Source organism: Anomaloglossus baeobatrachus, unplaced genomic scaffold (genome assembly GCF_048569485.1).
Source record: "Anomaloglossus baeobatrachus isolate aAnoBae1 unplaced genomic scaffold, aAnoBae1.hap1 Scaffold_43, whole genome shotgun sequence".
NCBI lineage: Eukaryota > Metazoa > Chordata > Amphibia > Anura > Aromobatidae > Anomaloglossus > Anomaloglossus baeobatrachus.
In genome coordinates, this window is record NW_027443635.1 from 397,697 (window position 1) to 419,902 (window position 22,206).

Consider the following 22,206-nt stretch of genomic DNA (forward strand, 5'->3'; position numbering starts at 1 on the left):
CCATTTTGAGGCGAAATTGTTCCTTTGGGGGGGTATTGCAACTTTTGGCCATTTTGAGGCGAAATTGTTCCTTTGGGGGGGTATTGCAACTTTTGGCCATATTGAAGCGAAGTTGTTCCTTTGGGGGGTTTTTACAATTTTTGGCCATTTTGAGGCGAAATTGTTCCTTTCGGGGGGTATTGCAATTTTTTGCCATTTTGAGGCGAAACTGTTCCTTTGGGGGGGTATTGCAACTTTTGGCCATTTTGAAGCGAAATTGTTCCTTTGGGGGGGTATTGCAACTTTTCGGCATTTTGAGGCGAAATTGTTCCTTTGGGGGGGTATTGCAGTTTTTTGCCATTTTGAGGCGAAATTGTTCCTTTGAGGGGGTATTGCAACTTTTGACCATTTTGAAGTGAAATTGTTCCTTTGGGGGGGTATTGCAATTTTTGCCATTTTGAGGCGAAATTGTTCCTTTGGGGGGGTATTGCAACTTTTGGCCATTTTGAAGCGAAATTGTTCCTTTGGTGGGGTATTGCAATTTTTTGCCATTTTGAGGCGAAATTGTTCCTTTGGGGAGGTATTGCAACTTTTGGTCATATTGAAGCGAAATTGTTCCTTTGGGGGGTTTTTACAATTTTTTTGCCATTTTGAGGCGAAATTGTTCCTTTGGGGGGGTATTGCAACTTTTGGCCATTTTGAAGCGAAATTGTTCCTTTGGGGGGTATTGCAACTTTTCGGCATTTTGAGGCGAAATTGTTCCTTTGGGAAGGTATTGCAATTTTTTGCCATTTTGAGGCGAAATTGTTCCTTTGGGGGGGTATTGCAACTTTTCGGCATTTTGAGGCGAAATTGTTCCTTTGGGGGGGTATTGCACCTTTTGGCCATTTTGAAGTGAAATTGTTCCTTTGGGGGGGTATTGCAACTTTTCGGCATTTTGAGGCGAAATTGTTCCTTTGGGGGGGTATTGCAATTTTTTGCCATTTTGAGGCGAAATTGTTCCTTTGGGGGGGGTATTGCAACTTTTGGCCATATTGAAGCGAAATTGTTCCTTTGGGGGGGTATTGCAATTTTTAATCATTTTGAAGCGAAATTGTTCCTTTCGGGGGATATTGCAACTTTTCAGCATTTTGAGGCGAAATTGTTCCTTTGGGGGGGTATTGCAATTTTTTGCCATTTTGAGGCGAAATTGTTCCTTTGGGGGGGTATTGCAACTTTTGGCCATTTTGAAGCGAAATTGTTCCTTTGGGGGGTATTGCAACTTTTCGGCATTTTGAAGCGAAATTGTTCCTTTTGGGGGGTATTGCAATTTTTTGCCATTTTGAGGCGAAATTGTTCCTTTGGGGGGGTATTGCAACTTTTGGCCATTTTGAAGCGAAATTGTTCCTTTGGGGGGGTATTGCAATTTTTTGCCATTTTGAGGCGAAATTGTTCCTTTGGGGGGGTATTGCAACTTTTCGGCATTTTGAGGCGAAATTGTTCCTTTGGGGGGGTATTGCAACTTTTGGCCATTTTGAAGCGAAATTGTTCCTTTGGGGGGGTATTGCAATTTTTTGCCATTTTGAGGCGAAATTGTTCCTTTGGGGGGGTATTGCAATTTTTTGCCATTTTGAGGTGAAATTGTTCCTTTGGGGGGGTATTGCAACTTTTGGCCATTTTGAGGTGAAATTGTTCCTTTGGGGGGTGTTGCATTTTTTTGCCATTTTGAGGCGAAATTGTTCCTTTGGGGGGGTATTGCAATTTTTTGCCATTTTGAGGCGAAATTGTTCCTTTGGGGGGGTATTGCAATTTTTTGCCATTTTGAGGCGAAATTGTTCCTTTGGGGGGGTATTGCAATTTTTTGCCATTTTGAGGCGAAATTGTTCCTTTGGGGGGGTATTGCAACTTTTCGGCATTTTGAGGCGAAATTGTTCCTTTGGGGGGTATTGCAATTTTTTTTCCATTTTGAGGCGAAATTGTTCCTTTGGGGGGGTATTGCAACTTTTGGCCATTTTGAAGCGAAATTGTTCCTTTGGGGGGGTATTGCAATTTTTTGCCATTTTGAGGCGAAATTGTTCCTTTGGGGGGGTATTGCAACTTTTGGCCATTTTGAAGCGAAATTGTTCCTTTGGGGGGTATTGCAATTTTTTGCCATTTTGAGGCGAAATTGTTCCTTTGGGGGGGGTATTGCAACTTTTCAGCACTTTGAGGCGAAATTGTTCCTTTGGGGGGGTATTGCAATTTTTTGCCATTTTGAGGCGAAATTGTTCCTTTGGGGGGGTATTGCAATTTTTTGCCATTTTGAGGCGAAATTGTTCCTTTGGGGGGGTATTGCAACTTTTTGCCATTTTGAAGCGAAATTGTTCCTTTGGGGGGTGTTGCATTTTTTTTCCATTTTGAGGCGAAATTGTTCCTTTGGGGGGGTATTGCAACTTTTGGCCATTTTGAAGCGAAATTGTTCCTTTCGGGGGGTATTGCAACTTTTCGGCATTTTGAGGCAAAATTGTTCCTTTGGGGGGGTATTGCAACTTTTGGCCATATTGAAGCGAAATTGTTCCTTTCGGGGGGTATTGCAACTTTTCAGCACTTTGAGGCGAAATTGTTCCTTTCGGGGGGTATCGCAACTTTTCAGCATTTTGAAGCGAAATTGTTCCTTTGGGGGGGGTATTGCAATTTTTTGCCATTTTGAGGCGAAATTGTTCCTTTGGGGGGGTATTGCAATTTTTTGCCATTTTGAGGCGAAATTGTTCCTTTGGGGGGGTATTGCAACTTTTGGCCATTTTGAAGCGAAATTGTTCCTTTGGGGGGGTATTGCAATTTTTTGCCATTTTGAGGCGAAATTGTTCCTTTGGGGGGGTATTGCAACTTTTCGGCATTTTGAGGCGAAATTGTTCCTTTGGGGGGGGTATTGCAACTTTTGGCCATTTTGAAGCGAAATTGTTCCTTTGGGGGGGTATTGCAATTTTTTGCCATTTTGAGGCGAAATTGTTCCTTTGGGGGGGTATTGCAATTTTTTGCCATTTTGAGGTGAAATTGTTCCTTTGGGGGGGTATTGCAACTTTTGGCCATTTTGAGGTGAAATTGTTCCTTTGGGGGGTGTTGCATTTTTTTGCCATTTTGAGGCGAAATTGTTCCTTTGGGGGGGTATTGCAATTTTTTGCCATTTTGAGGCGAAATTGTTCCTTTGGGGGGGTATTGCAACTTTTCGGCATTTTGAGGCGAAATTGTTCCTTTGGGGGGTATTGCAATTTTTTTTCCATTTTGAGGCGAAATTGTTCCTTTGGGGGGGTATTGCAACTTTTGGCCATTTTAAAGCGAAATTGTTCCTTTGGGGGGGTATTGCAATTTTTTGCCATTTTGAGGCGAAATTGTTCCTTTGGGGGGGTATTGCAACTTTTGGCCATTTTGAAGCGAAATTGTTCCTTTGGGGGGGTATTGCAATTTTTTGCCATTTTGAGGCGAAATTGTTCCTTTGGGGGGGGTATTGCAACTTTTCAGCACTTTGAGGCGAAATTGTTCCTTTGGGGGGGTATTGCAATTTTTTGCCATTTTGAGGCGAAATTGTTCCTTTGGGGGGGTATTGCAATTTTTTGCCATTTTGAGGCGAAATTGTTCCTTTGGGGGGGTATTGCAACTTTTCGGCATTTTGAGGCGAAATTGTTCCTTTGGGGGGGTATTGCAACTTTTGGCCATTTTGAAGCGAAATTGTTCCTTTGGGGGGGTATTGCAATTTTTTGCCATTTTGAGGCGAAATTGTTCCTTTGGGGGGGGTATTGCAACTTTTGGCCATTTTGAAGTGAAATTGTTCCTTTGGGGGGTATTGCAACTTTTGGCCATTTTGAAGCGAAATTGTTCCTTTGGGAGGGTATTGCAATTTTTAACCATTTTGAGGCGAAATTGTTCCTTTGGGGGGGTATTGCAACTTTTGGCCATTTTGAAGCGAAATTGTTCCTTTGGGGGGGTATTGCAATTTTTTGCCATTTTGAAGCGAAATTGTTCCTTTGGGGGGGTATTGCAATTTTTAACCATTTTGAGGCGAAATTGTTCCTTTGGGGGGGTATTGCAACTTTTGGACATTTTGAAGTGAAATTGTTCCTTTCGGGGGGTATTGCAACTTTTCAGCATTTTGAAGCGAAATTGTTCCTTTGGGGGGGTATTGCAATTTTTTGCCATTTTGAGGCGAAATTGTTCCTTTGGGGGGGTATTGCAATTTTTTGCCATTTTGAGGCGAAATTGTTCCTTTGGGGGGGTATTGCAACTTTTGGCCATTTTGAGGCGAAATTGTTCCTTTGGGGGGGTATTGCAACTTTTGGCCATATTGAAGCGAAGTTGTTCCTTTGGGGGGTTTTTACAATTTTTGGCCATTTTGAGGCGAAATTGTTCCTTTCGGGGGGTATTGCAATTTTTTGCCATTTTGAGGCGAAACTGTTCCTTTGGGGGGGTATTGCAACTTTTGGCCATTTTGAAGCGAAATTGTTCCTTTGGGGGGGTATTGCAACTTTTCGGCATTTTGAGGCGAAATTGTTCCTTTGGGGGGGTATTGCAGTTTTTTGCCATTTTGAGGCGAAATTGTTCCTTTGAGGGGGTATTGCAACTTTTGACCATTTTGAAGTGAAATTGTTCCTTTGGGGGGGTATTGCAATTTTTGCCATTTTGAGGCGAAATTGTTCCTTTGGGGGGGTATTGCAATTTTTTGCCATTTTGAGGCGAAATTGTTCCTTTGGGGGGGTATTGCAACTTTTGGCCATTTTGAAGCGAAATTGTTCCTTTGGTGGGGTATTGCAATTTTTTGCCATTTTGAGGCGAAATTGTTCCTTTGGGGAGGTATTGCAACTTTTGGTCATATTGAAGCGAAATTGTTCCTTTGGGGGGTTTTTACAATTTTTTTGCCATTTTGAGGCGAAATTGTTCCTTTGGGGGGGTATTGCAACTTTTGGCCATTTTGAAGCGAAATTGTTCCTTTGGGGGGTATTGCAACTTTTCGGCATTTTGAGGCGAAATTGTTCCTTTGGGAAGGTATTGCAATTTTTTGCCATTTTGAGGCGAAATTGTTCCTTTGGGGGGGTATTGCAACTTTTCGGCATTTTGAGGCGAAATTGTTCCTTTGGGGGGGTATTGCACCTTTTGGCCATTTTGAAGTGAAATTGTTCCTTTGGGGGGGTATTGCAACTTTTCGGCATTTTGAGGCGAAATTGTTCCTTTGGGGGGGTATTGCAATTTTTTGCCATTTTGAGGCGAAATTGTTCCTTTGGGGGGGGTATTGCAACTTTTGGCCATATTGAAGCGAAATTGTTCCTTTGGGGGGGTATTGCAATTTTTAATCATTTTGAAGCGAAATTGTTCCTTTCGGGGGATATTGCAACTTTTCAGCATTTTGAGGCGAAATTGTTCCTTTGGGGGGGTATTGCAATTTTTTGCCATTTTGAGGCGAAATTGTTCCTTTGGGGGGGTATTGCAACTTTTGGCCATTTTGAAGCGAAATTGTTCCTTTGGGGGGTATTGCAACTTTTCGGCATTTTGAAGCGAAATTGTTCCTTTTGGGGGGTATTGCAATTTTTTGCCATTTTGAGGGGAAATTGTACCTTTGGGGGGGTATTGCAACTTTTGGCCATTTTGAAGCGAAATTGTTCCTTTGGGGGGTATTGCATTTTTTTGCCATTTTGAGGCGAAATTGTTCCTTTGGGGGGTATTGCAACTTTTGGCCTTTTTGAGGCGAAATTGTTCCTTTGGGGGGTATTGCATTTTTTTGCCATTTTGAGGCGAAATTGTTCCTTTGGGGGGGTATTGCAACTTTTGGCCATTTTGAAGCGAAATTGTTCCTTTGGGGGGGTATTGCAACTTTTCGGCATTTTGAGGCGAAATTGTTCCTTGGGGGGGTATTGCAACTTTTGGCCATTTTGAGGCGAAATTGTTCCTTTGGGGGGGTATTGCAAATTTTGGCCATTTTGAAGCGAAATTGTTCCTTTGGGGGGGAATTGCAATTTTTTGCCATTTTGAGGCGAAATTGTTCCTTTGGGGGGGTATTGCAACTTTTGGCCATTTTGAAGCGAAATTGTTCCTTTGGGGGGTATTGCAATTTTTTGCCATTTTGAGGCGAAATTGTTCCTTTGGGGGGGTATTGCAACTTTTGGCCATATTGAAGCGAAATTGTTCCTTTGGGGGGGTATTGCAACTTTTGGCCATTTTGAAGCGAAATTGTTCCTTTGGGGGGGTATTGCAATTTTTTGCCATTTTGAGGCGAAATTGTTCCTTTGGGGGGGTATTGCAACTTTTGGCCATTTTGAAGCGAAATTGTTCCTTTGGGGGGGTATTGCAACTTTTCGGCATTTTGAGGCGAAATTGTTCCTTTGGGGGGGTATTGCAATTTTTTGCCATTTTGAGGCGAAATTGTTCCTTTGGGGGGGTATTGCAACTTTTGGCCAATATGAAGCGAAATTGTTCCTTTGGGGAGGTATTGCAATTTTTTGCCATTTTGAGGCGAAATTGTTCCTTTGGGGGGGTATTGCAACTTTTGGCCATTTTGAAGCGAAATTGTTCCTTTCGGGGGGGTATTGCAACTTTTCGGCATTTTGAGGCGAAATTGTTCCTTTGGGGGGGTATTGCAACTTTTGGCCATATTGAAGCGAAATTGTTCCTTTGGGGGGGTATTGCAATTTTTAACCATTTTGAGGCGAAATTGTTCCTTTGGGGGGGTATTGCAACTTTTGGCCATTTTGAAGCGAAATTGTTCCTTTGGGGGGGTATTGCAATTTTTTGCTATTTTGAGGCGAAATTGTTCCTTTGGGGGGGTATTGCAACTTTTCGGCATTTTGAGGCGAAATTGTTCCTTTGGGGGGGTATTGCAATTTTTTGCCATTTTGAGGCGAAATTGTTCCTTTGGGGGGGTATTGCAACTTTTGGCCATTTTGAAGCGAAATTGTTCCTTTGGGGGGGTATTGCAATTTTTAACCATTTTGAGGCGAAATTGTTCCTTTGGGGGGGTATTGCAACTTTTGGCCATTTTGAAGTGAAATTGTTCCTTTCGGGGGGTATTGCAACTTTTCAGCATTTTGAAGCGAAATTGTTCCTTTGGGGGGTATTGCAATTTTTTGCCATTTTGAGGCGAAATTGTTCGTTTGGGGGGGTATTGGAATTTTTTGCCATTTTGAGGCGAAATTGTTCCTTTCGGGGGGTATTGCAACTTTTCGGCATTTTGAGGCGAAATTGTTCCTTGGGGGGGTATTGCAACTTTTGGCCATTTTGAAGCGAAATTGTTCCTTTGGGGGGGTATTGCAATTTTTTGCCATTTTGAGGCGAAATTGTTCCTTTAGGGGGGTAATGCAACTTTTGGCCATTTTGAAGCGAAATTGTTCCTTTGGGGGGGGTATTGCAACTTTTCGGCATTTTGAGGCGAAATTGTTCCTTTGGGGGGGTATTGCAAATTTTGGCCATTTTGAAGCGAAATTGTTCCTTTGGGGGGGAATTGCAATTTTTTGCCATTTTGAGGCGAAATTGTTCCTTTGGGGGGGTATTGCAACTTTTGGCCATTTTGAAGCGAAATTGTTCCTTTGGGGGGTATTGCAATTTTTTGCCATTTTGAGGCGAAATTGTTCCTTTGGGGGGGTATTGCAACTTTTGGCCATATTGAAGCGAAATTGTTCCTTTGGGGGGGTATTGCAACTTTTGGCCATTTTGAAGCGAAATTGTTCCTTTGGGGGGGTATTGCAATTTTTTGCCATTTTGAGGCGAAATTGTTCCTTTGGGGGGGTATTGCAACTTTTGGCCATTTTGAAGCGAAATTGTTCCTTTGGGGGGGTATTGCAACTTTTCGGCATTTTGAGGCGAAATTGTTCCTTTGGGGGGGTATTGCAATTTTTTGCCATTTTGAGGCGAAATTGTTCCTTTGGGGGGGTATTGCAACTTTTGGCCAATATGAAGCGAAATTGTTCCTTTGGGGAGGTATTGCAATTTTTTGCCATTTTGAGGCGAAATTGTTCCTTTGGGGGGGTATTGCAACTTTTGGCCATTTTGAAGCGAAATTGTTCCTTTCGGGGGGGTATTGCAACTTTTCGGCATTTTGAGGCGAAATTGTTCCTTTGGGGGGGTATTGCAACTTTTGGCCATATTGAAGCGAAATTGTTCCTTTGGGGGGGTATTGCAATTTTTAACCATTTTGAGGCGAAATTGTTCCTTTGGGGGGGTATTGCAACTTTTGGCCATTTTGAAGCGAAATTGTTCCTTTGGGGGGGTATTGCAACTTTTCGGCATTTTGAGGCGAAATTGTTCCTTTGGGGGGGTATTGCAATTTTTTGCCATTTTGAGGCGAAATTGTTCCTTTGGGGGGGTATTGCAACTTTTGGCCATTTTGAAGCGAAATTGTTCCTTTGGGGGGGTATTGCAACTTTTGGCCATTTTGAAGCGAAATTGTTCCTTTGGGGGGGTATTGCAATTTTTTGCCATTTTGAGGCGAAATTGTTCCTTTAAGGGGGTATTGCAACTTTTGGCCATTTTGAAGTGAAATTGTTCCTTTCGGGGGGTATTGCAATTTTTTGCCATTTTGAGGCGAAATTGTTCCTTTGGGGGGGTATTGCAACTTTTGGCCATATTGAAGCGAAATTGTTCCTTTGGGGGGTTTTTACAATTTTTGGCAATTTTGAGGCGAAATTGTTCCTTTCGGGGGGAATTGCAACTTTTCGGCATTTTGAGGCGAAATTGTTCCTATGGGGGGGTATTGCAACTTTTGGCCATTTTGAGGCGAAATTGTTCCTTTCGGGGGTATTGCAACTTTTCGGCATTTTGAGGCGAAATTGTTCCTTTGGGGGGGTATTGCAACTTTTGGCCATTTTGAAGCGAAATTGTTCCTTTGGGGGGTATAGCATTTTTTTGCCATTTTGAGGCGAAATTGTTCCTTTGGGGGGGGTATTGCAACTTTTGGCCATTTTGAAGCGAAATTGTTCCTTTGGGGGGGTATTGCAATTTTTTGCTATTTTGAGGCGAAATTGTTCCTTTGGGGGGGTATTGCAACTTTTCGGCATTTTGAGGCGAAATTGTTCCTTTGGGGGGGTATTGCAATTTTTTGCCATTTTGAGGCGAAATTGTTCCTTTGGGGGGGTATTGCAACTTTTGGCCATTTTGAAGCGAAATTGTTCCTTTGGGGGGGTATTGCAATTTTTAACCATTTTGAGGCGAAATTGTTCCTTTGGGGGGGTATTGCAACTTTTGGCCATTTTGAAGTGAAATTGTTCCTTTCGGGGGGTATTGCAACTTTTCAGCATTTTGAAGCGAAATTGTTCCTTTGGGGGGTATTGCAATTTTTTGCCATTTTGAGGCGAAATTGTTCGTTTGGGGGGGTATTGGAATTTTTTGCCATTTTGAGGCGAAATTGTTCCTTTCGGGGGGTATTGCAACTTTTCGGCATTTTGAGGCGAAATTGTTCCTTGGGGGGGTATTGCAACTTTTGGCCATTTTGAAGCGAAATTGTTCCTTTGGGGGGGTATTGCAATTTTTTGCCATTTTGAGGCGAAATTGTTCCTTTAGGGGGGTAATGCAACTTTTGGCCATTTTGAAGCGAAATTGTTCCTTTGGGGGGGGTATTGCAACTTTTCGGCATTTTGAGGCGAAATTGTTCCTTTGGGGGGGTATTGCAATTTTTTGCCATTTTGAGGCGAAATTGTACCTTTGGGGGGGTATTGCAACTTTTGGCCATTTTGAAGCGAAATTGTTCCTTTCGGGGGTATTGCAACTTTTCGGCATTTTGAGGCGAAATTGTTCCTTTGGGGAGGTATTGCAACTTTTGGCCATTTTGAGGCGAAATTGTTCCTTTGGGGGGGTATTGCAATTTTTTTGCCATTTTGAGGCGAAATTGTTCCTTTGGGGGGTATTGCAACTTTTGGCCATTTTGAAGCGAAATTGTTCCTTTGGGGGGGTATTGCAATTTTTTGCCATTTTGAGGCGAAATTGTTCCTTTGGGGGGGTATTGCAACTTTTCGGCATTTTGAGGCGAAATTGTTCCTTTGGGGGGGTATTGCAATTTTTTGCCATTTTGAGGCGAAATTGTTCCTTTGGGGGGGTATTGCAACTTTTGGCAATTTTGAGGCGAAATTGTTCCTTTCGGGGGGTATTGCAACTTTTCGGCATTTTGAGGCGAAATTGTTCCTTTGGGGGGGTATTGCAACTTTTGGCCATTTTGAAGCGAAATTGTTCCTTTGGGGGGGTATTGCAATTTTTTGCCAATTTGAGGCGAAATTGTTCCTTTGGGGGGGTATTGCAACTTTTGGCCATTTTGAAGCGAAATTGTTCCTTTCGGGGGTATTGCAACTTTTCGGCATTTTGAGGCGAAATTGTTCCTTTGGGGGGGTATTGCAACTTTTGGCCATTTTGAAGCGAAATTGTTCCTTTGGGGGGGTATTGCAACTTTTGGCCATATTGAAGCGAAATTGTTCCTTTGGGGGGTTTTTACAATTTTTGGCAATTTTGAGGCGAAATTGTTCCTTTCGGGGGGAATTGCAACTTTTCGGCATTTTGAGGCGAAATTGTTCCTATGGGGGGGTATTGCAACTTTTGGCCATTTTGAGGCGAAATTGTTCCTTTCGGGGGTATTGCAACTTTTCGGCATTTTGAGGCGAAATTGTTCCTTTGGGGGGGGTATTGCAACTTTTGGCCATTTTGAAGCGAAATTGTTCCTTTGGGGGGTATAGCATTTTTTTGCCATTTTGAGGCGAAATTGTTCCTTTGGGGGGGGTATTGCAACTTTTGGCCATTTTGAAGCGAAATTGTTCCTTTGGGGGGGTATTGCAATTTTTTGCTATTTTGAGGCGAAATTGTTCCTTTGGGGGGGTATTGCAACTTTTCGGCATTTTGAGGCGAAATTGTTCCTTTGGGGGGGTATTGCAATTTTTTGCCATTTTGAGGCGAAATTGTTCCTTTGGGGGGGTATTGCAACTTTTGGCCATTTTGAAGCGAAATTGTTCCTTTGGGGGGGTATTGCAATTTTTAACCATTTTGAGGCGAAATTGTTCCTTTGGGGGGGTATTGCAACTTTTGGCCATTTTGAAGTGAAATTGTTCCTTTCGGGGGGTATTGCAACTTTTCAGCATTTTGAAGCGAAATTGTTCCTTTGGGGGGTATTGCAATTTTTTGCCATTTTGAGGCGAAATTGTTCGTTTGGGGGGGTATTGGAATTTTTTGCCATTTTGAGGCGAAATTGTTCCTTTCGGGGGGTATTGCAACTTTTCGGCATTTTGAGGCGAAATTGTTCCTTGGGGGGGTATTGCAACTTTTGGCCATTTTGAAGCGAAATTGTTCCTTTGGGGGGGTATTGCAATTTTTTGCCATTTTGAGGCGAAATTGTTCCTTTAGGGGGGTAATGCAACTTTTGGCCATTTTGAAGCGAAATTGTTCCTTTGGGGGGGGTATTGCAACTTTTCGGCATTTTGAGGCGAAATTGTTCCTTTGGGGGGGTATTGCAAATTTTGGCCATTTTGAAGCGAAATTGTTCCTTTGGGGGGGAATTGCAATTTTTTGCCATTTTGAGGCGAAATTGTTCCTTTGGGGGGGTATTGCAACTTTTGGCCATTTTGAAGCGAAATTGTTCCTTTGGGGGGTATTGCAATTTTTTGCCATTTTGAGGCGAAATTGTTCCTTTGGGGGGGTATTGCAACTTTTGGCCATATTGAAGCGAAATTGTTCCTTTGGGGGGGTATTGCAACTTTTGGCCATTTTGAAGCGAAATTGTTCCTTTGGGGGGGTATTGCAATTTTTTGCCATTTTGAGGCGAAATTGTTCCTTTGGGGGGGTATTGCAACTTTTGGCCATTTTGAAGCGAAATTGTTCCTTTGGGGGGGTATTGCAACTTTTCGGCATTTTGAGGCGAAATTGTTCCTTTGGGGGGGTATTGCAATTTTTTGCCATTTTGAGGCGAAATTGTTCCTTTGGGGGGGTATTGCAACTTTTGGCCAATATGAAGCGAAATTGTTCCTTTGGGGAGGTATTGCAATTTTTTGCCATTTTGAGGCGAAATTGTTCCTTTGGGGGGGTATTGCAACTTTTGGCCATTTTGAAGCGAAATTGTTCCTTTCGGGGGGGTATTGCAACTTTTCGGCATTTTGAGGCGAAATTGTTCCTTTGGGGGGGTATTGCAACTTTTGGCCATATTGAAGCGAAATTGTTCCTTTGGGGGGGTATTGCAATTTTTAACCATTTTGAGGCGAAATTGTTCCTTTGGGGGGGTATTGCAACTTTTGGCCATTTTGAAGCGAAATTGTTCCTTTGGGGGGGTATTGCAACTTTTCGGCATTTTGAGGCGAAATTGTTCCTTTGGGGGGGTATTGCAATTTTTTGCCATTTTGAGGCGAAATTGTTCCTTTGGGGGGGTATTGCAACTTTTGGCCATTTTGAAGCGAAATTGTTCCTTTGGGGGGGTATTGCAACTTTTCGGCATTTTGAGGCGAAATTGTTCCTTGGGGGGGAATTGCAACTTTTGGCCATTTTGAAGCGAAATTGTTCCTTTGGGGGGGTATTGCAATTTTTTGCCATTTTGAGGCGAAATTGTTCCTTTAAGGGGGTATTGCAACTTTTGGCCATTTTGAAGTGAAATTGTTCCTTTCGGGGGGTATTGCAATTTTTTGCCATTTTGAGGCGAAATTGTTCCTTTGGGGGGGTATTGCAACTTTTGGCCATATTGAAGCGAAATTGTTCCTTTGGGGGGTTTTTACAATTTTTGGCAATTTTGAGGCGAAATTGTTCCTTTCGGGGGGAATTGCAACTTTTCGGCATTTTGAGGCGAAATTGTTCCTATGGGGGGGTATTGCAACTTTTGGCCATTTTGAGGCGAAATTGTTCCTTTCGGGGGTATTGCAACTTTTCGGCATTTTGAGGCGAAATTGTTCCTTTGGGGGGGTATTGCAACTTTTGGCCATTTTGAAGCGAAATTGTTCCTTTGGGGGGTATAGCATTTTTTTGCCATTTTGAGGCGAAATTGTTCCTTTGGGGGGGGTATTGCAACTTTTGGCCATTTTGAAGCGAAATTGTTCCTTTGGGGGGGTATTGCAACTTTTCGGCATTTTGAGGCGAAATTGTTCCTTTGGGGGGGTATTGCAAATTTTGGCCATTTTGAAGCGAAATTGTTCCTTTGGGGGGGAATTGCAATTTTTTGCCATTTTGAGGCGAAATTGTTCCTTTGGGGGGGTATTGCAACTTTTGGCCATTTTGAAGCGAAATTGTTCCTTTGGGGGGGTATTGCAATTTTTAACCATTTTGAGGCGAAATTGTTCCTTTGGGGGGGTATTGCAACTTTTGGCCATTTTGAAGTGAAATTGTTCCTTTCGGGGGGTATTGCAACTTTTCAGCATTTTGAAGCGAAATTGTTCCTTTGGGGGGTATTGCAATTTTTTGCCATTTTGAGGCGAAATTGTTCGTTTGGGGGGGTATTGGAATTTTTTGCCATTTTGAGGCGAAATTGTTCCTTTCGGGGGGTATTGCAACTTTTCGGCATTTTGAGGCGAAATTGTTCCTTGGGGGGGTATTGCAACTTTTGGCCATTTTGAAGCGAAATTGTTCCTTTGGGGGGGTATTGCAATTTTTTGCCATTTTGAGGCGAAATTGTTCCTTTAGGGGGGTAATGCAACTTTTGGCCATTTTGAAGCGAAATTGTTCCTTTGGGGGGGGTATTGCAACTTTTCGGCATTTTGAGGCGAAATTGTTCCTTTGGGGGGGTATTGCAATTTTTTGCCATTTTGAGGCGAAATTGTACCTTTGGGGGGGTATTGCAACTTTTGGCCATTTTGAAGCGAAATTGTTCCTTTCGGGGGTATTGCAACTTTTCGGCATTTTGAGGCGAAATTGTTCCTTTGGGGGGGTATTGCAACTTTTGGCCATTTTGAGGCGAAATTGTTCCTTTGGGGGGGTATTGCAATTTTTTTGCCATTTTGAGGCGAAATTGTTCCTTTGGGGGGTATTGCAACTTTTGGCCATTTTGAAGCGAAATTGTTCCTTTGGGGGGGTATTGCAATTTTTTGCCATTTTGAGGCGAAATTGTTCCTTTGGGGGGGTATTGCAACTTTTCGGCATTTTGAGGCGAAATTGTTCCTTTGGGGGGGTATTGCAATTTTTTGCCATTTTGAGGCGAAATTGTTCCTTTGGGGGGGTATTGCAACTTTTGGCAATTTTGAGGCGAAATTGTTCCTTTCGGGGGGTATTGCAACTTTTCGGCATTTTGAGGCGAAATTGTTCCTTTGGGGGGGTATTGCAACTTTTGGCCATTTTGAAGCGAAATTGTTCCTTTGGGGGGGTATTGCAATTTTTTGCCAATTTGAGGCGAAATTGTTCCTTTGGGGGGGTATTGCAACTTTTGGCCATTTTGAAGCGAAATTGTTCCTTTCGGGGGTATTGCAACTTTTCGGCATTTTGAGGCGAAATTGTTCCTTTGGGGGGGTATTGCAACTTTTGGCCATTTTGAAGCGAAATTGTTCCTTTGGGGGGGTATTGCAATTTTTTGCCATTTTGAGGCGAAATTGTTCCTTTGGGGGGGTATTGCAACTTTTCGGCATTTTGAGGCGAAATTGTTCCTTTGGGGGGGTATTGCAATTTTTTGCCATTTTGAGGCGAAATTGTTCCTTTGGGGGGGTATTGCAACTTTTGGCAATTTTGAGGCGAAATTGTTCCTTTGGGGGGGTATTGCAACTTTTCGGCATTTTGAGGCGAAATTGTTCCTTTGGGGGGGTATTGCAACTTTTGGCCATTTTGAAGCGAAATTGTTCCTTTGGGGGGGTATTGCAATTTTTTGCCATTTTGAGGCGAAATTGTTCCTTTGGGGGGGTAATGCAACTTTTGGCCATTTTGAAGCGAAATTGTTCCTTTGGGGGGGTATTGCAACTTTTCGGCATTTTGAGGCGAAATTGTTCCTTTGGGGGGGTATTGCAATTTTTTGCCATTTTGAGGCGAAATTGTTCCTTTGGGGGGGTATTGCAACTTTTGGCCATTTTGAAGCGAAATTGTTCCTTTCGGGGGTATTGCAACTTTTCGGCATTTTGAGGCGAAATTGTTCCTTTGGGGGGTATTGCAATTTTTTGCCATTTTGAGGCGAAATTGTTCCTTTGGGGGGGTATTTCAACTTTTGGCCATTTTGAGGCGAAATTGTTCCTTTGGGGGGGTATTGCAATTTTTTTGCCATTTTGAGGCGAAATTGTTCCTTTGGGGGGGTATTGCAACTTTTGGCCATTTTGAAGCGAAATTGTTCCTTTGGGGGGGTATTGCAATTTTTTGCCATTTTGAGGCGAAATTGTTCCTTTGGGGGGGTATTGCAACTTTTCGGCATTTTGAGGCGAAATTGTTCCTTTGGGGGGGTATTGCAATTTTTTGCCATTTTGAGGCGAAATTGTTCCTTTGGGGGGGTATTGCAACTTTTGGCAATTTTGAGGCGAAATTGTTCCTTTCGGGGGGTATTGCAACTTTTCGGCATTTTGAGGCGAAATTGTTCCTTTGGGGGGGTATTGCAACTTTTGGCCATTTTGAAGCGAAATTGTTCCTTTGGGGGGGTATTGCAATTTTTTGCCATTTTGAGGCGAAATTGTTCCTTTGGGGGGGTATTGCAACTTTTGGCCATTTTGAAGCGAAATTGTTCCTTTCGGGGGTATTGCAACTTTTCGGCATTTTGAGGCGAAATTGTTCCTTTGGGGGGGTATTGCAATTTTTTGCCATTTTGAGGCGAAATTGTTCCTTTGGGGGGTATTGCAACTTTTGGCCATTTTGAAGCGAAATTGTTCCTTTGGGGGGGTATTGCAATTTTTTGCCATTTTGAGGCGAAATTGTACCTTTGGGGGGGTATTGCAACTTTTGGCCATTTTGAAGCGAAATTGTTCCTTTCGGGGGTATTGCAACTTTTCGGCATTTTGAGGCGAAATTGTTCCTTTGGGGGGGTATTGCAACTTTTGGCCATTTTGAGGCGAAATTGTTCCTTTGGGGGGGTATTGCAATTTTTTTGCCATTTTGAGGCGAAATTGTTCCTTTGGGGGGGTATTGCAACTTTTGGCCATTTTGAAGCGAAATTGTTCCTTTGGGGGGGTATTGCAATTTTTTGCCATTTTGAGGCGAAATTGTTCCTTTGGGGGGGTATTGCAACTTTTCGGCATTTTGAGGCGAAATTGTTCCTTTGGGGGGGTATTGCAATTTTTTGCCATTTTGAGGCGAAATTGTTCCTTTGGGGGGGTATTGCAACTTTTGGCAATTTTGAGGCGAAATTGTTCCTTTCGGGGGGTATTGCAACTTTTCGGCATTTTGAGGCGAAATTGTTCCTTTGGGGGGGTATTGCAACTTTTGGCCATTTTGAAGCGAAATTGTTCCTTTGGGGGGGTATTGCAATTTTTTGCCATTTTGAGGCGAAATTGTTCCTTTGGGGGGGTATTGCAACTTTTGGCCATTTTGAAGCGAAATTGTTCCTTTCGGGGGTATTGCAACTTTTCGGCATTTTGATGCGAAATTGTTCCTTTGGGGGGGTATTGCAACTTTTGGCCATTTTGAAGCGAAATTGTTCCTTTGGGGGGGTATTGCAATTTTTTGCCATTTTGAGGCGAAATTGTTCCTTTGGGGGGTATTGCAACTTTTCGGCATTTTGAGGCGAAATTGTTCCTTTGGGGGGGTATTGCAATTTTTTGCCATTTTGAGGCGAAATTGTTCCTTTGGGGGGGTATTGCAACTTTTGGCAATTTTGAGGCGAAATTGTTCCTTTCGGGGGGTATTGCAACTTTTCGGCATTTTGAGGCGAAATTGTTCCTTTGGGGGGGTATTGCAACTTTTGGCCATTTTGAAGCGAAATTGTTCCTTTGGGGGGGTATTGCAATTTTTTGCCATTTTGAGGCGAAATTGTTCCTTTGGGGGGGTAATGCAACTTTTGGCCATTTTGAAGCGAAATTGTTCCTTTGGGGGGGTATTGCAACTTTTCGGCATTTTGAGGCGAAATTGTTCCTTTGGGGGGGTATTGCAATTTTTTGCCATTTTGAGGCGAAATTGTTCCTTTGGGGGGGTATTGCAACTTTTGGCCATTTTGAAGCGAAATTGTTCCTTTCGGGGGTATTGCAACTTTTCGGCATTTTGAGGCGAAATTGTTCCTTTGGGGGGTATTGCAATTTTTTGCCATTTTGAGGCGAAATTGTTCCTTTGGGGGGGTATTGCAACTTTTGGCCATTTTGAAGCGAAATTGTTCCTTTGGGGAGGTATTGCAATTTTTTGCCATTTTGAGGCGAAATTGTTCCTTTGGGGGGGTATTGCAACTTTTGGCCATTTTGAAGCGAAATTGTTCCTTTCGGGGGGTATTGCAACTTTTCGGCATTTTGAGGCGAAATTGTTCCTTTGGGGGGGTATTGCAACTTTTGGCCATATTGAAGCGAAATTGTTCCTTTGGGGGGGTATTGCAATTTTTAACCATTTTGAGGCGAAATTGTTCCTTTGGGGGGGTATTGCAACTTTTGGCCATTTTGAAGCGAAATTGTTCCTTTGGGGGGGTATTGCAACTTTTGGCCTTTTTGAGGCGATATTGTTCCTTTGGGGGAGTATTGCAACTTTTGGCCATTTTGAAGCGAAATTGTTCCTTTGGGGGGGTATTGCAATTTTTTGCCATTTTGAGGCGAAATTGTTCCTTTGGGGGGGTATTGCAACTTTTGGCCATTTTGAAGCGAAATTGTTCCTTTGGGGGGGTATTGCAACTTTTCGGCATTTTGAGGCGAAATTGTTCCTTGGGGGGGTATTGCAACTTTTGGCCATTTTGAAGCGAAATTGTTCCTTTGGGGGGGTATTGCAATTTTTAACCATTTTGAGGCGAAATTGTTCCTTTGGGGGGGTATTGCAACTTTTGGCCGTTTTGAAGTGAAATTGTTCCTTTCGGGGGGTATTGCAACTTTTCAGCATTTTGAAGCGAAATTGTTCCTTTGGGGGGGTATTGCAATTTTTTGCCATTTTGAGGCGAAATTGTTCCTTTGGGGGGGTATTGCAATTTTTTGCCATTTTGAGGCGAAATTGTTCCTTTGGGGGGGTATTGCAACTTTTGGCCATTTTGAAGCGAAATTGTTCCTTTGGGGGGGTATTGCAATTTTTTGCCATTTTGAGGCGAAATTGTTCCTTTGGGGGGGTATTGCAACTTTTGGCCATATTGAAGCGAAATTGTTCCTTTGGGGGGTTTTTACAATTTTTGGCAATTTTGAGGCGAAATTGTTCCTTTCGGGGGTATTGCAACTTTTCGGCATTTTGAAGCGAAATTGTTCCTTTGGGGAGGTATTGCAATTTTTTGCCATTTTGAGGCGAAATTGTTCCTTTGGGGGGTATTGCAACTTTTGGCCATTTTGAAGTGAAATTGTTCCTTTCGGGGGGTATTGCAACTTTTCAGCATTTTGAGGCGAAATTGTTCCTTTGGGGGGGTATTGCAACTTTTGGCCATATTGAAGCGAAATTGTTCCTTTGGGGGGGTATTGCAATTTTTAACCATTTTGAGGCAAAATTGTTCCTTTGGGGGGGTATTGCAACTTTTGGCCATTTTGAAGCGAAATTGTTCCTTTGGGGGGGTATTGGAACTTTTGGCCATTTTGAAGCGAAATTGTTCCTTTCGGGGGTATTGCAACTTTTCGGCATTTTGAGGCGAAATTGTTCCTTTGGGGGGGTATTGCAACTTTTGGCCATTTTGAAGCGAAATCGTTCCTTTGGGGGGGTATTGCAATTTTTCGGCATTTTGAGGCGAAATTGTTCCTTTGGGGGGGTATTGCAACTTTTGGCCATTTTGAAGCGAAATTGTTCCTTTGGGGGGGTATTGCAACTTTTCGGCATTTTGAGGCGAAATTGTTCCTTTGGGGGGGTATTGCAATTTTTTGCCATTTTGAGGCGAAATTGTTCCTTTGGGGGGGTATTGCAACTTTTGGCCATTTTGAGGCGAAATTGTTCCTTTGGGGGGGTATTGCAACTTTTCGGCATTTTGAGGCGAAATTGTTCCTTGGGGGGGTATTGCAACTTTTGGCCATTTTGAAGCGAAATTTTTCCTTTGGGGGGTATTGCAATTTTTAACCATTTTGAGGCGAAATTGTTCCTTTGGGGGGGTATTGCAACTTTTGGCCATTTTGAAGTGAAATTGTTCCTTTCGGGGGGTATTGCAACTTTTCAGCATTTTGAAGCGAAATTGTTCCTTTGGGGGGGTATTGCAATTTTTTGCCATTTTGAGGCGAAATTGTTCCTTTGGGGGGGTATTGCAACTTTTGGCCATTTTGAAGCGAAATTGTTCCTTTGGGGGGGTATTGCAATTTTTTGCCATTTTGAGGCGAAATTGTTCCTTTGGGGGGGTATTGCAACTTTTGGCCATATTGAAGCGAAATTGTTCCTTTGGGGGGTTTTTACAATTTTTGGCAATTTTGAGGCGAAATTCTTCCTTTCGGGGGGTATTGCAATTTTTTGCCATTTTGAGGCGAAATTGTTCCTTTGGGGGGGTATTGCAACTTTTGGCCATTTTGAAGCGAAATTGTTCCTTTGGGGGGGTATTGCAATTTTTCGCCATTTTGAGGCGAAATTGTTCCTTTGGGGGGGTATTGCAACTTTTGGCCATATTGAAGCGAAATTGTTCCTTTGGGGGGTTTTTACAATTTTTGGCCATTTTGAGGCGAAATTGTTCCTTTGGGGGGGGGTATTGCAACTTTTCGGCATTTTGAGGCGAAATTGTTCCTTTGGGGGGTATTGCAATTTTTTGCCATTTTGAGGCGAAATTGTTCCTTTGGGGGGGTATTGCAACTTTTGGCCATTTTGAAGCGAAATTGTTCCTTTCGGGGGGTATTGCAACTTTTCGGCATTTTGAGGCGAAATTGTTCCTTTGGGGGGGTATTGCAACTTTTGGCCATTTTGAAGCGAAATTGTTCCTTTGGGGGGGTATTGCAATTTTTAACCATCTTGAGGCGAAATTGTTCCTTTGGGGGGGTATTGCAACTTTTGGCCATTTTGAAGCGAAATTGTTCCTTTCGGGGGGTATTGCAACTTTTCAGCATTTTAAGGCGAAATTGTTCCTTTGGGGGGGTACTGCAATTTTTTGCCATTTTGAGGCGAAATTGTTCCTTTCGGGGGGTATTGCAACTTTTGGCCATTTTGAAGCGAAATTGTTCCTTTGGGGGGTATTGCATTTTTTTGCCATTTTGAGGCGAAATTGTTCCTTTGGGGGGGGTATTGCAACTTTTGGCCATTTTGAAGCGAAATTGTTCCTTTGGGGGGGGTATTGCAATTTTTTGCCATTTTGAGGCGAAATTGTTCCTTTGAGGGGGTATTGCAACTTTTGGCCATTTTGAAGCGAAATTGTTCCTTTGGGGGGGTATTGCAACTTTTCGGCATTTTGAGGCGAAATTGTTCCTTTGGGGGGTATTGCAATTTTTTGCCATTTTGAGGCGAAATTGTTCCTTTGGGGGGGTATTGCAACTTTTGGCCATTTTGAAGCGAAATTGTTCCTTGGGGGGGTATTGCAACTTTTGGCCATTTTGAAATGAAATTGTTCCTTTCGGGGGGTATTGCAACTTTTCAGCATTTTGAAGCGAAATTGTTCCTTTGGGGGGGTATTGCAATTTTTTGCCATTTTGAGGCGAAATTGTTCCTTTGGGGGGGTATTTCAATTTTTTGCCATTTTGAGGCGAAATTGTTCCTTTGGGGGGGTATTGCAACTTTTGGCCATTTTGAAGCGAAATTGTTCCTTTGGGGGGGTATTGCAATTTTTTGCCATTTTGAGGCGAAATTGTTCCTTTGGGGGGGTATTGCAACTTTTGGCCATATTGAAGCGAAATTGTTCCTTTGGGGGGTTTTTACAATTTTTGGCCATTTTGAGGCGAAATTGTTCCTTTGGGGGGTTTTTACAATTTTTGGCCATTTTGAGGCGAAATTGTTCCTTTCGGGGGGTATTGCAACTTTTCAACATTTTGAGGCGAAATTGTTCCTTTGGGGGGGTATTGCAACTTTTGGCCATTTTGAAGCGAAATTGTTCCTTTGGGGGGGTATTGCAATTTTTTGCCATTTTGAGGCGAAATTGTTCCTTTGGGGGGTATTGCAACTTTTGGCCATTTTGAAGCGAAATTGTTCCTTTGGGGGGGTATTGCAACTTTTCGCCATTTTGAAGCGAAATTGTTCCTTTGGGGGGGGTATTGCAATTTTTTGCCATTTTGAGGCGAAATTGTTCCTTTGGGGGGGTATTGCAACTTTTGGCCATTTTGAAGCGAAATTGTTCCTTTTGGGGGGTATTGCAACTTTTCGGCATTTTGAGGCGAAATTGTTCCTTTGGGGGGGTATTGCAACTTTTGGCCATTTTGAAGCGAAATTGTTCCTTTGGGGGGGTATTGCAATTTTTAACCATTTTGAGGCGAAATTGTTCCATTGGGGGGGTATTGCAACTTTTGGCCATTTTGAAGCGAAATTGTTCCTTTCGGGGGATATTGCAACTTTTCAGCATTTTGAGGCGAAATTGTTCCTTTGGGGGGGTATTGCAATTTTTTGCCATTTTGAGGCGAAATTGTTCCTTTGGGGGGTATTGCAACTTTTCGGCATTTCGAGGCGAAATTGTTCCTTTGGGGGGGTATTGCAACTTTTGGCCATTTTGAAGCGAAATTGTTCCTTTCGGGGGTTTTTACAATTTTTGGCCATTTTGAGGCGAAATTGTTCCTTTGGGGGGGTATTGCAACTTTTCGGCATTTTGAGGCGAAATTGTTCCTTTGGGGGGGTATTGCAACTTTTGGCCATTTTGAAGTGAAATTGTTCCTTTCGGGGGGTATTGCAACTTTTCGGCATTTTGAAGCGAAATTGTTCCTTTGGGGGGTATTGCAATTTTTTGCCATTTTGAGGCGAAATTGTTCCTTTGGGGGGGGGTATTGCAAATTTTGGCCATTTTGAAGCGAAATTGTTCCTTTGGGGGGGTATTGCAACTTTTCGGCATTTTGAGGCGAAATTGTTCCTTTGGGGGGGTATTGCAATTTTTTGCCATTTTGAGGTGAAATTGTTCCTTGGGGGGGTATTGCAACTTTTGGCCATTTTGAAGCGAAATTGTTCCTTTGGGGGGTATTGCATTTTTTTGCCATTTTGAGGCGAAATTGTTCCTTTGGGGGGGTATTGCAACTTTTGGCCATTTTGAAGCGAAATTGTTCCTTTGGGGGGGTATTGCAATTTTTTGCCATTTTGAGGCGAAATTGTTCCTTTGGGGGGGTATTGCAACTTTTGGCCTTTTTGAGGCGAAATTGTTCCTTTGGTGGGGTATTGCAACTTTTGGCCATTTTGAAGCGA